We start from the raw sequence: 15,171 nt of genomic DNA, 5'->3' as shown, positions 1-15,171 counted from the left end.
GCAGGAAGGCACAGATTTCCACCTGCAAAGAGAACTCTGGAGGTGCCATTGGACCGGGCAGACTTGCGCAGCCCGGCTAACCATATTCCGGATTGAGGACCCAGAGATCTTCAGTAAAGAGGTAAAGAGACTGCAACCTGGTGTCCTCATTATTTACTGCGACCGGCATATCACAACTACACCATTATTCTCCACACTTTCTCCGGACGTCCCCCTGACAGGCAGGGCCACGGACCGGGCCTAGCCACCGTGACAACCCCAGAGCAGAGACTCAGAGGCCCGGTACCGGGTACCCCTCGGCCCTGCGGCAGTGGGGGCGCTTCATTTTGGCGTCACGAACAGGATCTACTTAAGCCTGAAGAATCGGGTCATGTGTGCCTTGGAACTGTGATTTGTTGTGCTTGGACTGTGCTTTATTGAGAGGATTGTGTATTGCTGTTTGCCGCCAGAAGTTCCCGCCAAAAAAATCGCACCATTGCTACACCAAAGAAGAAGGAGGGCGTGCCATGGGAGGAGACTACCAAAGTGGCGCCAGAAGCGGCGACCGCCCCCTGCGCCTCTTGCTGCAAAGCGAGGACCTGCCTCAAAGCAGAGGACCACCCCTTGATTTGCAACGGCGGGAAGTGGGTGACGGAGAAGCTCGGCCCCGGAGAAATGGCGGAGTCAGGTGCATGCACTGCCACCGACTATCAGACAGCGATGATGAACAGCAAGTGCCTGAACAAGGAAGGAGCAATCCCGGCTTGCCCTCATCCACCAGAGGCGGACCCACGTCCACCGCAGCGGAGGGACCTGAATTCCTTGGAACCAGCAACGGAGCTGAGCCTACCCATCCCGACCTCGGAGCCAGCGGAGGAGGAACCATGGAGGGCGAAGCCGCATCCGGAGACCGCATTGGAGGAGCCGCGGTCCGGGCTGCAGCCGACTCCAGTGTCCTCGTTAGTGGACCGGATCGACATCGGTGGAATCACATCAGGCGCAGGTATGGAAGACGCCCCTGCTCCCCCGCTCGATCCCGCTCTCGCGACCGACCCTCACCCCAGTAAAAGCCGCCTCCTCTCGGCAGAGCTAGTGGTGTTACCCCCCGACACAATGGGGAAGCTGGTACCACCGCTGCCGACCAGGATGGGAGAACCCATAGACGTGGGCCCAGACGGGGTGATTCTCCAGTGGGACACTCCCCGGATTGGGCCAGATGGAGCTCGGGAGGAAGGTTTCACCCTTGCTGTGCTTACCTGGGAACAATACAAACAATGCTTGATCCTACATTGGAGAAGACAAAAAGAGGCAGAATTAACTGACCCACCGAGAGTACAACGACCACCTCTTGCGCGTGGTAGGAAAGACGTGGTAAAGCGGGGAACTGTGTTGGCCTTCCACCCGAAAAGGGGATGGGGCTCCATACAGGAACCAGGGCTACCAACTGACGTCTTCGTTACTAGTCACAACGTGAAAACTCCCTGCTGCAGCCGAGATGGTGACCCGTTGCAAAAGGGGGATCAGGTGACCTACACCCGTCATCGGAATGCGCAAGGATGGTACGCTCGGAACGTTCACCGATGTGAACCTGAGGGGGCGTCATCTGTTACTTCAACTGGGATTGAACCAGACGTGACAGACCTTACTACTATTGCCGCCGTACGTCTTATTGCAGCAACTGAGCTGGCGGCTAGAGTCCGCCTTCAAATCCAGACATCAGGTGGTCTGACTGCACCCGAGGGACCAACTATTGACACTGGCACCGCATCAGTCGTGGACCAGGGGCCGGGGCCTGCGCAGTCAGGAGGTGTCCACTTTCGGCTGATGTCGTGCACCCTACTATGAGGATAAACCTCGATACCATGAGAATGTAAATAGTTACTGTTCTACCGTTTTGCTGCTAAACCCGTTTAGGGTTAACTCTTAAAGGGATCCCTTTGTTGACCCGGGATCCCTACTGCTTTTTGGTTATTTTCTATTTTCTTCTTCGTTATCAAGAACTGCCGCAATCATGAACAGTGCATGATACAAACTGCTTGTAAATAGTTTGCACCTTCTTAAAGGTGCTCCCTACTGGTTTTATATAAAAGACGGACTCTTTGCGAAGATACGATTCTTGGAACTTGTATTGGAGTCCTAGCTGCATACGGATTTGCAGCTTGAGAAGTTGCACTACCTCATAGAGACTTGGTCCCCTCTTAAAGGGGATGTTCATTTGTTGCACTTAAAGAATGGTATTGCTTTAAGACAGATAGATAGCAATAATGTCTTGACAAAAAGAAAGTGATGATGATGCTTACATGTAAAAGTTATATGTATCCAACTAGTTGATTGGAAGAAATGTTTGATAACATTGATAGAAAAATGAGGACAGAGAGTGAACCCGTACGGGGTTAGTCAGTGAGTCCTCTTAGGAGCCATGTAAGGATGGCTCAGTGATTTCAAACTGAAAGTAAATGTTATGTTCTATACTGTGTATAGTAGTTGAAAAGGCAGTAGGCCCGGGCTGAAAGGGGGGGTCCTGTAAAGAAAGGAGAGGCAGCAGGCCTAGAGCAGTTAGGACAGGCGGTCCTGCAGATTTAACGAAGGAGAATGAAAGAGAAAGAGTTCAGAATAATTCTTTAGTGGGTTTAGTCTGTACGCCCTTGAAGAAGTCAGTTTCATAATGTTTTATGAGTAAAGTCTTTAGTGGATAGGAAGTGTACGTCCTTAAGGACAATGTTAACTTATTATTCAAAAGTTTGCACTGAGTAGAATACCTGGTTGGGTAACAGGAGTTGTTTATAGCCTGTAATTTATAATGTTTAACCATGTTTGTAACGTTCAAGTGTCCTCACCTCCCATAAAGGGAAGCTCTGTTCAAGCTTACTTATTGTTATTGCATTTTCAAAATTGTATGTCTTTTTGCTAACCTGTATTGTTGTTTTCTTCCCAGTCCAGGAGTACTGGATTTAACCGGGGGGGAGTGCAGCGCCCCAGAGTCCTGGTCGTTGCAGTACTGTGGCTCCGCCACTAAGGGGAGCTATGGTACGTCTGATGGCACTGAAGGAGTTCACCTGACCAGGTATCACAGACACCAATACATTTCACAGCCGGGCCTCCAGGGGGAGCTAAGGGTTCTATTCATTAGGCCACTCCTCACATACTGGTAAAACTGGGGGTCAGGCAGGAAGTTAGGGAGAAAGCTGACTGGGTTGGAACCAGGCAACACCTTGTGGCAGAGGGTGTTGTGGGGGAAGATTCGGTAGGGCCCCTGTCGGGGGTGGGATCCTGACAGAGGCCTGGCAACTTGAGAGAACGTCACGGGACCGTGCCTGCCCAGCATAGCGGCGGTGCCCAAGGAAGGATGAGAAGCGAGATAGTTTGTGCTGAGTGAGAAATGAGATCAAAGCAACAAGGAGAATACCAGTAGGAGTCGTGCTGTGAGACCGAGGCAACATCCTACTGAGGCGCACAACCGGCGGCCGGAACGCCGAGGAAGTATTCATAAATCTAGCTTCAAGCAATACTTCAAACCAACGGCAGGACAGTCAGTCATAGGCGGGCTGTCTCACCTAAATCACCTACGAAGACATAGGGGGCAACTTGTGGAGAGGGGCGACTCTAGGGTCCCGGAAGAGCTCCGAGCCTACCCGTCATACGGGTGCCGTCCTAACCATAACATCAGGGAGGGACGGAAGATTAGCAGAACATCATCTAAACGAGTTGTGAGGGAACTTAAGAAACAGACACAACAGTTGTGGGGACTTTCCGTAAGCACAGCAGGGAAGGACCACAACACATAGCGCTAGCAGGAAGGCACAGATTTCCACCTGCAAAGAGAACTCTGGAGGTGCCATTGGACCGGCCGGACTTGCGCAGCCTGGTTAACCGTATTCCGGATTTAGGACCCAGAGATCTTCAGTAAAGAGGTAAAGAGACTGCAACCTGGTGTCCTCGTTATTTACTGCGACCGGCATATCACAACTACACCATTATTCTCCACACTTTCTCCGGACGTCCCCCTGACAGGCAGGGCCACGGACCGGGCCTAGCCACCGTGACAACCCCAGAGCAGAGACTCAGAGGCCCGGTACCGGGTACCCCTCGGCCCTGCGGCAGTGGGGGTGCTTCACTTGCGCATCAATTTAATTCTATTTTGTCTGAAGTTTTTTACTCCATAATAGAATTGATCCAGACTAGAAGCACCAAGTGTTATTTTCACCTTTGATTAAAAATAGTAATGAGATGGAACGTAGTTACTTACAGGGATATTTATTTAGGTAAGCAAGATCCTCGGACAAGCTTGAATGTGTAGAGAAAGATCTGGGCATGTGAGGCTGTTCTTACATGGAAGACTGGCTTGTATATTATAGGGTACACATGGCTTATAACATGAGCTCTCTTAGGTATAATTTCTGTCTCATTTGAGTCACTAACCTGACTAGACAAGATATACTGCCCGGTTATTTCATTTTACAGCCGACTTATTTCCACTTGTGATGAAATTAATAGTCAATTCCAGCAGAAACAGAACAATGTCACTGTGATATATGGCCCAAGCTAATTAATTTGTAAATAATGGATTCCTACAAGAGTTGAAAGATGCATCTGTACAGTGTAAGCAAAAACAATGCCCAGATCCAGGTTCTCTTGAAGGTTTTGTTGGTTGGAAATGCAACATTATGTGTCACCATCGAACATTTGAAGCCATATTGCTATAAAAGTTTTCTGGTATCCCACTCAACTGGTTATTAATTCTAACTCCTGTGATGACGGATTAAAACACGAGAACATGTAAATATTACGTAGCAACAAACTAGAAATAAAAAAAGAGAGAAAAACTTGTATAAACTGATTACAAGTAAACTAGGCAGCAGTACTCAATGTCAAGCAGCAGCTGCAAAAGCAAATATAATGTAAGGCTATGGAAAGGGGTTCACCAATTTCTGAGCTAGCATATTGGGTAGAGTTTGTAGATTTATTAAGTGATATATTTGACCAAGAATGTTTACTGTTACTCAGCTTTATTGTGGATTGGACAAAGCATGGCTATCAGCTGTGAGCTCAGAAAACATTGCTGGCCACAGGACTGAATTAGGGCAGCAAAAAAAGTGGATTTGTGTCTTGGTTTGAGTGTATTGTGTGTGTGAATCCACAATATATTCAAGAAGTCAAATAGTGATTTAGCCTAATGTCAGCTAGAGGGTTGCAGGAACAAATCCATCACGATTAAGGTACCTTCACACGAAACGATATCGCTAGCGATCCGTGACGTTGCAGCGTCCTGGCTAGCGATATCGTTTCGTTTGACACGCAGCAGCGATCAGGATCCTGCTGTGATGTCGCTGGTCGCTGAATAAAGTCCAGAACTTTATTTGGTCGTCCGATCGCCGTGTATCGTTGTGTTTGACAGCAAAAGCAACGATACCAGCGATGTTTTACTCTGGTAACCAGGGTAAACATCGGGTTACCAAGCGCAGGGCCGCGCTTAGTAACCCGATGTTTACCCTGGTTACCAGCGTAAAAGTAAAAAAAACAAACAGTACATGCTCACTTGCGCGTCCCCCAGCGTCTGCTTCCTGACACTTACTGAGCGCCGGCCCTAAAGTGAAAGTGAAAGCACAGCGGTGACGTCACCGCTGTGCTGTTAGGGCCGGAGCTCAGTCAGTGTCAGGAAGCAGACGCTGGGGGACGCGCAGGTGAGCATGTACTGTTTGTTTTTTTTACTTTTACGCTGGTAACCAGGGTAAATATCGGGTTACTAAGCGCGGCCCTGCGCTTAGCAACCCGATGTTTACCCTGGTTACCCGGGGACCTCGGCATCGTTGGTCGCTGGAGAGCGGTCTGTGTGACAGCTCTCCAGCGATCAAACAGCGACGCTGCAGCGATCGGCATCGTTGTCGCTATCGCTGCAGCGTCGCTTCGTGTGAAGGTACCTTAAGTTAAAGTGTCTTCCCCACTGAAGTCAAATGAAACTCATTGGAAAATTGATGAATATTGATCTAATGTTATGCAGCCATTGTTCGATCCATCACCCAGAATAAAAGAATGAATACAACCTGATTTATAATGGGTGCTGACTACAGGTCTCTTAAAGTGGACTTTTCACTGGATATTTTTTATTTAAACCGAGCATCTCCTCCAATTGCCGCTGCTCTGCTGATTCTGGAACAGTTTTTCTTTTTCTCCTGTGCTCCTTAATTCCAAAGTTATGCCTCCTGGTAATAATGATGCAAAATTTTTCCTTTGACTAAGTGGGCGTATACCAGAGAACTTCACTGTGGGTGTGGCCGTGTTTTGATTGGCCAGTGTCAATAAAGAATAAGTAAACACCCAGAGAGAGGTTCTGTGGTATTCCCTCAGTTGGTTGAAATGATAATTTGCATAACCTTGGAAAGGAGGGGCACGGAAAATAAAGTAAAACTGGATCAGTGGAGCAGCGGCAATTGGAAGAGTTAATCAGTATAAATTTTAAAAAATCAATTGAAAAGTCCTCTTTAAACGGAAACTAAACTTTTATTTTTTTTAAAGAATCTTGTCCAGCATAGAAAGTTATGAAACTTTGTAAAAACACTTTATGAGGGGATTTGTCTTCATTCCTTTAAAAATTATATGTAAGTGGTTTCCAAACCCCGTCTTCTCTCCATCTGTTTGACAGCCTTCAACTGCATTTGGAGTACAAGAGACAAGAAAAAATACAAAATGAGCAAATATCCTGTAGTAAGTAAATAAGTAAATAGTAATAGTGCATGTAAATAACATAGGGGACTTAGTTAACACTATTTTGATTAAAAAAAACCCCATAAAAGTCATCCCACCGCGACAAGGTGACCCAATCGGGACGGTGTGGCTTCCATTTTCTGAGCTAGGCATTTTATCTATATAACCGTGGATAGGTATCTGAACAGTCGGGGATCTGTGCTGCTCTGCCTTTATTCACATTGAGGTTGACTGACACAAGGTGAGGTTTTAAAACTAGAGACAGAAAGGCCATCCAGATTGGGTCACCTTGTCGCGGTGGGATGGCTTTTAGCAATTTTTTTACTTTTTTAATCAAAATAGTGTTAACTAAGTTCCTTAGGTTATTTCCATTCACTATTACTATTTACTTACTACAGGGTATATGCTCAGTTTGTTTTTTTCCCTTGGATTTTGGCCACAGCGTGAACATGCTCCTACACATTGTACATATACCAACTTATGCTTCTGAACATTTCTTTGGCTTTGCATTTGGAGAACAGATGAATGAAGACAAGTCCCTTAATAAAGTGATTTTCAAAGTTTCACAACATTCCACCCTGGACAAAATTGAAAGTTTAGTTAACTTTTTAGTATAATGTACATATTGTGTATGAGTGGAAATGTATAGAATATACTGACGATCTGTGAATAAATGGGGAACCTGAAATAATAGGGTATCAGAGGGTAGGGTATCCATTATAGAGAGCTGACTGGTTCTATTGAAACTCAATGAGAGATGTATCACCTATAAAAGACACATTTCTACCATTTCACCGCACTTGGAGTCTGTTTTCTTCTTTTTATATTATATGGCCGAATGGACGGTGACATTTCAAAACACAAACCACAAAGAAAAAAAAACAAAACAAGAACTTATACGGCCATGTTGAAAAAGTTATACTGCTGGAGGAAGAAGAGGAAAACTTGACTGTGCAAAAGTGGAAAATTTCAGGTCATGAAAGGGTTAAGTGTTCTACAGCACACATTGAAGTCATTGTTCTGTCCATGTAACGCTCGGTGGTACTTGTTCCGTCGGAGCAGCGTACATTGTTTACAGCCGTTCTCGGCGCAGGCGAATTGATAGACGGAAACATTATATACATGTCTCCGGAACGCGGAGCTTTACAAGCCGCAAAAAGCCGAATCCTTGAATCATATCAAAGGTCATACGAGCATCGATGCAGGGACTATGTAAATAGCTCGCCATAAATCAGGGAGCGAAATAAAAAATAGACGATTGTATTTCACGAGCTGCCTAGAAATGGATGTAACGGGCAGGATTTACCGCCACCAGCAATGTTGCAAGTGTCACGAATACGGCACAATGGAAATAACTCAGTCATGTTACAAGTATACCAGAAAAGCAGCTGGAAGGAGCCGTCCTCTGTAATAAGCGCGGGTCTGGATGAATCTGCACAGCTGTACTAAAGACCTATTTATAATGAGTCTATAAACATCGCATCTAAACTCGCACATTGGAAGGGAGCGCTGACCTCTCCGCAAACTTCAGTGTCACATAGGGACAGGGGAGGTTTATATCCTGCCCGGAGTGCAAATAAAAAAGTATTGTTGTTATATAGCTATTGAATTATTTCAAAATTTCCCAACATCAAAGGCATTTTGTTCCGGTGTGTTTTTTCAACTGGTCCATTCCGAAACAAAAAGAAAACAAAGAGCTCACAAAATAATCTTCCTATTCTTTTCTATGCTGAAAAAAAAAAATTAAATTGGAGCACAACTTGCAAAATAGGAGCGAGCATGTTCATTCCCACTGGCCATCAAATAGACACAATCCAAGACATAAACAAAATAAACATATACCCTGCTGTAAGTACATAAGTAAAAGCAAGTGCACATAAATAACGTAAGGCACTTAGGCTACTTTCACACTTGCGTCGTTTGGCCTCCGTCGCAATTCGTCGTTTTGGGTAAAAAACAGATCCTGCAAATGTGCCCGCAGGATGCGTTTTTTGCCCATAGACTTGTATTGCCGACGGATCGCGACATATGGCCACACGTCGCGTCTGTTGTGCACTGGATGCGTCGTGTTTTGGCGGACCGTCGGCACGAAAAAACATTCAAGGGAACGTTTTTTCGTGCGTCGGGTCCGCCATTTCCTACCGCGCATGGGCGGCCGGAACTCCACCCCCTCCTCCCCGGGACTTTACAATGGACAGCGGATGCATTGAAAAACTGCATCCGCTGTCCACGTTGTGCCAAATTTTCACAACGTGCGTCGGTACATCGCGCCGACGCTTAGCGACGGACCCGTACCGACGCTAGTGTGAAAGAGGCCTTAGTAAACACCGTTTTTGGTACAAAAAAAGTGTAGAAAAATAACTACAGTATAAAACGACCTGTACTGTGAATAGGTGATGCCATTGCAGAGTAAGGCTACTTTCACACTAGCGTCGTGCACTGCACGTCGCAATGCGTCGTTGTGGAGAAAAAACGCATCCTGCAAAGTTGCCCGCAGGATGTGTTTTTTCTCCATAGACTTTTATTAGCGACGCATTGCGACGCAGTGCCAGTGTTTTGGCGGACCGCCGCCACAAAAAAAGTTACATGTAACTTTTTTTGTGTGTCGAGACCGCCATTTTCGACCACGCATGCGTGGCCGAAACTCCGCCCCCTCCTCCCCGGACCTCACAATGAAGCAGCGGAAGCGTCTTAAGACTGCTTCCGCTGCCAACGTCGGGCATTTTTTGCACAGTATGCGTCGGTACGTCGGGCCGACGCAGCGCGACGGCCCCGTCCCGACGCTAGTGTGAAAGCAGCCTAAAGCAGAAGAACTTTCTAGGGTATGTTCACATGTAGATGATTTGATGCGGAAATTGTCCTGACTCAATTCTATCCCATACATCTAAATGGAGTATGTCCAAGGATTTCTGCAAACTCCATCCAGAAGAGTTGGACATTCCTGCAATAAATCTGCAACGTCACCTTATCCTTACATAGTATAATGTCCACATAGCTCCCTATACACAGTATGATGTCCCCACAGCTCCCCTATACATGGTATAATGTCCCAATAGCTCCACTATACAAAGTATAATGTCCCCAAATCTCCCCTATACACAGTATAATGGCTCCACAGCTTCCCTGTACACAGTATAATGTCTCCACAGCTCCCCTATACACAGTATAATGTTCCCACAGCTCACCTATACACAGTATAATGTCCCCACATCTCCCCTATACACAGTATAATGTTCCCACAGCTCACCTATACACAGTATAATGTCCCCACATCTCCCCTATACACAGTATAATGTCCCCACATCTCCCCTATACACAGTATAATGTTCCCACAGCTCCCCTATACACAGTATAATGTCCCCACATCTCCCCTATACACAGTATAATGTTCCCACATCTCCCCTATACACAGTATAATGTCCCCACATCTCCCCTATACACAGTATAATGTCCCCACATCTCCCCTATACACAGTATAATGTCCCCACATCTCCCCTATACACAGTATAATGTCCCCACAACTCTCCTATACACAGTATAATGTCCCCACATCTCCCCTATACACAGTATAATGTCCCCACATCTCCCCTATACACAGTATAATGTCCCCACAGCTCTCCTATATACAGTATAATGTCCCCACATCTCGCCTATACACAGTATAATGTCCCCACATCTCCCCTATACACAATATAATGTCCTCACATCTCCCCTATACACAGTAGAATGTCCCCACAGCTCCCCTATACACAGTATAATGTCCCAACAGCTCTCCTATACATAGTATAATGTCCCCACATCTCCCCTATACACAGTATAATGTCCCCACATCTCCCCTGTACACAGTATAATGTCCCCACAGCTCTCCTCTACATAGTATAATGTCCCCACATCTCCCTTATACACAATATAATGTCCCCACATCTCCCCTATACATAGTATAATGTCCCCAAATCTCCCCTATACACAGTATAATGTCCCACAGCTCCCCTATACACAGTATAATGTCCCCACAGCTCTCCTATACACAGTATAATGTCCCCACATCTCCCCTATACACAGTAGAATGTCTCCACAGCTCCCCTATACACAGTATAATGTCCCCACAGCTCTCCTATACATAGTATAATGTCCCCACATCTCCCTTATACACAGTATAATGTCCCCACATCTCCCCTATACATAGTATAATGTCCCCAAATCTCTCCTATACACAGTATAATGTCCCCACAGCTCTCCTATACATAGTATAATGTCCCCTAATCTCCCCTATAAACAGTATAATGTCCCACATCTCCCCTATACACAGTATAGTGTCCCCAAATCTCCACTATACACAGTATAATGTCCCCAAATCTCCCCTTTACACAGTATAATGACCCCACAGCTCCCCTATACACAGTAGAATGTCCCCACAGCTCCCCTATACATAGTATAATGCCCTTTATACTTTAAAAATGCTTCTACGGCAGCCCCCAAACTGCATGAAGGCCAACACACAGTATAATGGCCCCAACATTGTATGATGGCTCCCACTCTGTATGATGGCCCACACACTGTATGATAGCTCCTTAGTAGCCCCCACACTTTATAATGACCCCTTAGTAGCCACTACACTGTTTGATGGTCCCTAGAATAGCCCCCACACTGTATGATGGTCCCTAGAATAGTCCCCACACTGTATGATGGCCCCACAGAAACCCACACATCGTATGATGGCCCCCAACCTGTATGATGGCTCCTTAATAGGCCCCACACTTTATAACGATCCTTTAGTAGCCCCTACATTGTTTGATGGTCCCCAGAGTAGCCCCCATGCTGTATGATGGCCCCACACTATGTCATAACCCCCCTAGTAGTCACCTCTCTGTTTGAGGGACTCCTTAATAACCCAACTCTGTATGAGAGCCCACTTAGAAGCCCCCACTATGTATGAGGGCCCTCTATGGAGCCCCACATTGTATCATGGCGCTCACACAATATTATAATAAAAAATAAACATATAATCACTTAACCCTGGCGAGTCCAGAGCCAGAGAGCGGCAGGTCCTTGGCTGACTACTGCAGAGAAGTCATTGTGCTGAGAGTCCTGGCGCGGTGACGTCATCAACAGTGTGAAGTGACCTGTGCGTCTCCCTGCTATATCTGAAGGGTTAACTGTATCGGCGTGCTGTGCAGTTACAGTTAAGTGTGGCGATCATGCTGGGTGGGCCCCTGTAAGCCCCTCTTCACTTCTCACCTGGTACCTACACTTTTGCGCTGTCCCCTTGCAGTGCTGGGGTCCTGGGTTCAAATCCCACCAAGGATAATATCTGTAAGGAGTTTGTATGTTCTCCCCATGTTTGCGTGGGTTTCCTCCAGGTTCTCTGGTTTCCTCCCACATTCCAAAGACATACTAATCGGGAATCTAGATTGTGAGCCCCAATGGGGACAGCGATGATAATGTCTGTAAAGCGCTGTGGAATTAATGGCGCTATATAAGTAAGTAAAATAAGAACCTAAATCCCAGTACAAGTTCATGCTGAAAGGCTCCAGAGGTCCCATAAATGGAGGTACGTACTGCTGTGGATCCATCTGATGAATGAGAGGTCTGGTCACCAGCTCTCCCAACCTGCATGTACATGGTGCTGCTGTGGTCCATTTTGTTTTTCTTAATTTGCTTTAGTTTTCTGAAGCTTTGAAAAGACAATGTGTTTGTAGCCTCAACTTCGGAGAAATACAACAAAAGAAAAAAAAAACACACACTGTGGTTAAATCATGTGAACACAGCCCAAATACTCCATCTTGTGAACACCTGAAGCTTTATATTTTATTCATTTAATTCTTGCTCCTTTTGGGCTTAGGACTGTTTGGGTGGTCTTCATTCAAGAGGACCGCCCACTGGACTCCCAAGTCCAGAAAAAGCAGAGATTTAAAGGAAATAACATGATGGAACATTACATTACTATAGCATGATGGAACATTACCTTCACTTTAACCCTTTCTGGATGTCTGAGGAACCACATGAGAACGTGAGAGGTAAGTCATGCTATAATTATCTATACACGCACATTGCTTATATATATGTGCTCGTATTTTATGGACTTAATGAGGTTTCCAAATGTCAAACACTTGAGACGCTGTATACGCTCGGAGGATATTTCTTCCCGCTATACAGCTGTGTTATACTATTTTAGGAGACAACAGGTGGCCGCTGACCGGCGAGAAACTGCTCAATGGAAAATGGTTTCTTTCATCTGCACCAAAATATCCCATAAAATATCACATATCCGATGAGCACGCGTTTTACTGAGGAGTGGTGTTCAGGGGTCACATTTCAGAGATGCCGGCCCCATGTCATGCAGGATTCGGGACTTTCTGAGTTTGTGTGAATAATGATTAATCGGTGTCAAATTTAAGAATTCCGCTACTCTTTTTGCATTCGGTTTCTTTTCTCCACGATTTTCCAGCTCTCTGTTTGCAGTCAGTGAATAAGAACTTGTCCACTTGAAGGAGGCAGCTATCTGCTCCTGAGCTTGTGCTGCTCCCAGATGACGTGGATACAACTGTATCCAGTGCGGACAATGCTCTGTGAGCTCATCGCCTGCACTCCAGAGAGATGTATGCAGCTGCTGATCATGTAATCACAGAGCACAAAGCATCATGGTGCTGATATATCATTACCAAAATATTATTTAGCTACATTTTGTCCATGTATGTTGTAGCACGTGGCGTCTTAGGCTACTTTCACACTAGCGTTAACTGCAAACCGTCTCAAAACGTCTTTTTTGCCGAAAAAACGGATGCGTCAAAAAAGTGAAAAACGTGTGCAACGCATACAGCATTTCGACGGATCCGTCGCAAATCTGCTAAACGTTTCCGTCGAAAATACTGGATGCGTTGCATACGTTGCATCCGTTTTTACCATCCGTTGCATCCGTTTTTCCGACGGATCCGTTTTTAAAATGGGAGGCTCCCAAATTTGATTGGCTACTGGAAAATATGGAAAACTATATAGTTACTGTTTTTACAGCCCATCTTTGTGGGTTTTAGTTTTGTGGCAGCGATGGATGGTTCTTGTGAGGATTGCGAGTTTGGTATGACGTAATATTTGAGACGAATCGCCTGGATATCATAGTGATAGGATAGGATAGGATCCTAGGATAGGATAGGATCCTATAGCATAGGATATCATAGCCCAGGCCAGGTTTATATAGATTTGGGGGTGTCTGGCCAATTGGCAACAAAATCCAGCTTCTGAGCATGCTCAGTGTAAAAAAACGTATTGCAGCGCTGCATTGCGTCGTACGACGTGTCCCGACGCATCCGTCGCGACACGTTTTTTAGGCGGAGACAAAAAACGTTATAATCAACGTTTTTTGCCGACGACGTGTCGCCAAATTTCGACGCATCCGACGTACGACGTACACGACGTATGCCTATCCGTCGCAATACGTCGCCAATACAAGTCTATGGGGAAAAAACGCATCCTGCAAACACTTTTGCAGGATGCGTTTTTTCTGAAAAAAGATGTTTTGAGACGGTTTGCAGTTAACGCTAGTGTGAAAGTAGCCTTATGAAGGTATAATTTCCTGAAATGTCAAAACTGGAGGAAGGAAGGAAGGAAGGAAGGAAGGAAGGAAGGAAGGAAGGAAGGAAGGAAGGAAGGAAGGAAGGAAGGAAGGAAGGAAGGAAAAGAAAAAAAAAGAAAAATGCAGGATGAAGAAAAAATAAAGGAAGGAAGGAAGGAAGGAAGGATGAAGAATAAAGGAAAGGAAGGATGAAGGAAAAAGGGAAGGAAGGATGAAGAAAAAAAAAGAAAAAAATGAATGAATGAAAGATGAAGATAAAAGAAAGAAACAAAGAGAGAAAGAGAGAAAGAAAGAAAAATGAAGGATGAAGAAAAAAGAAAGTAAGAATGAATGAAAGGAAGAACATCTGCAATATGAAGTACACTGCTCAAAAAATAAAGGGAACACTTAAACAACAGAATATAACTCCAAGTAAATCAAACTTCTGTGAAATTAAACTGTCCACTTAGGAAGCAACACTGATTGACAATCAATTTCACATGCTGTTGTGCAAATGGAATAGACAACAGATGGAAATTATAGGCAATTATCAAGACACCCTCAATAAAGGAGTGGTTCTGCAGGTGGGGACCACAGACCACATCTCAGTACCAATGCTTTCTGGCTGATGTTTTGGTCACTTTTGAATGTTGGTTGTGCTTTCACACTCGTGGTAGCATGAGACGGACTCTACAACCCAAACAAGTGGCTCAGGCAGTGCAGCTCATCCAGGATGGCACATCAATGCGAGCTCTGGCAAGAAGGTTTGCTGTGTCTGTCAGCGTAGTGTCCAGAGGCTGGAGGTGCTACTAGGAGACAGGCCAGTACACCAGGAGATGTGGAGGGGGCTGTAGGAGGGCAACAACCCAGCAGCAGCAACAACCTCCACTTTTGTGCAAGGAGGAACAGGAGGAGCACTGCCAGAGCCCTGCAAAATGACC

Source organism: Ranitomeya variabilis, chromosome 2, assembly GCF_051348905.1.
Source record: "Ranitomeya variabilis isolate aRanVar5 chromosome 2, aRanVar5.hap1, whole genome shotgun sequence".
NCBI lineage: Eukaryota > Metazoa > Chordata > Amphibia > Anura > Dendrobatidae > Ranitomeya > Ranitomeya variabilis.
The sequence above is the reverse complement of the archived record's forward strand: the minus strand, read 5'-3'. Positions refer to the sequence as shown.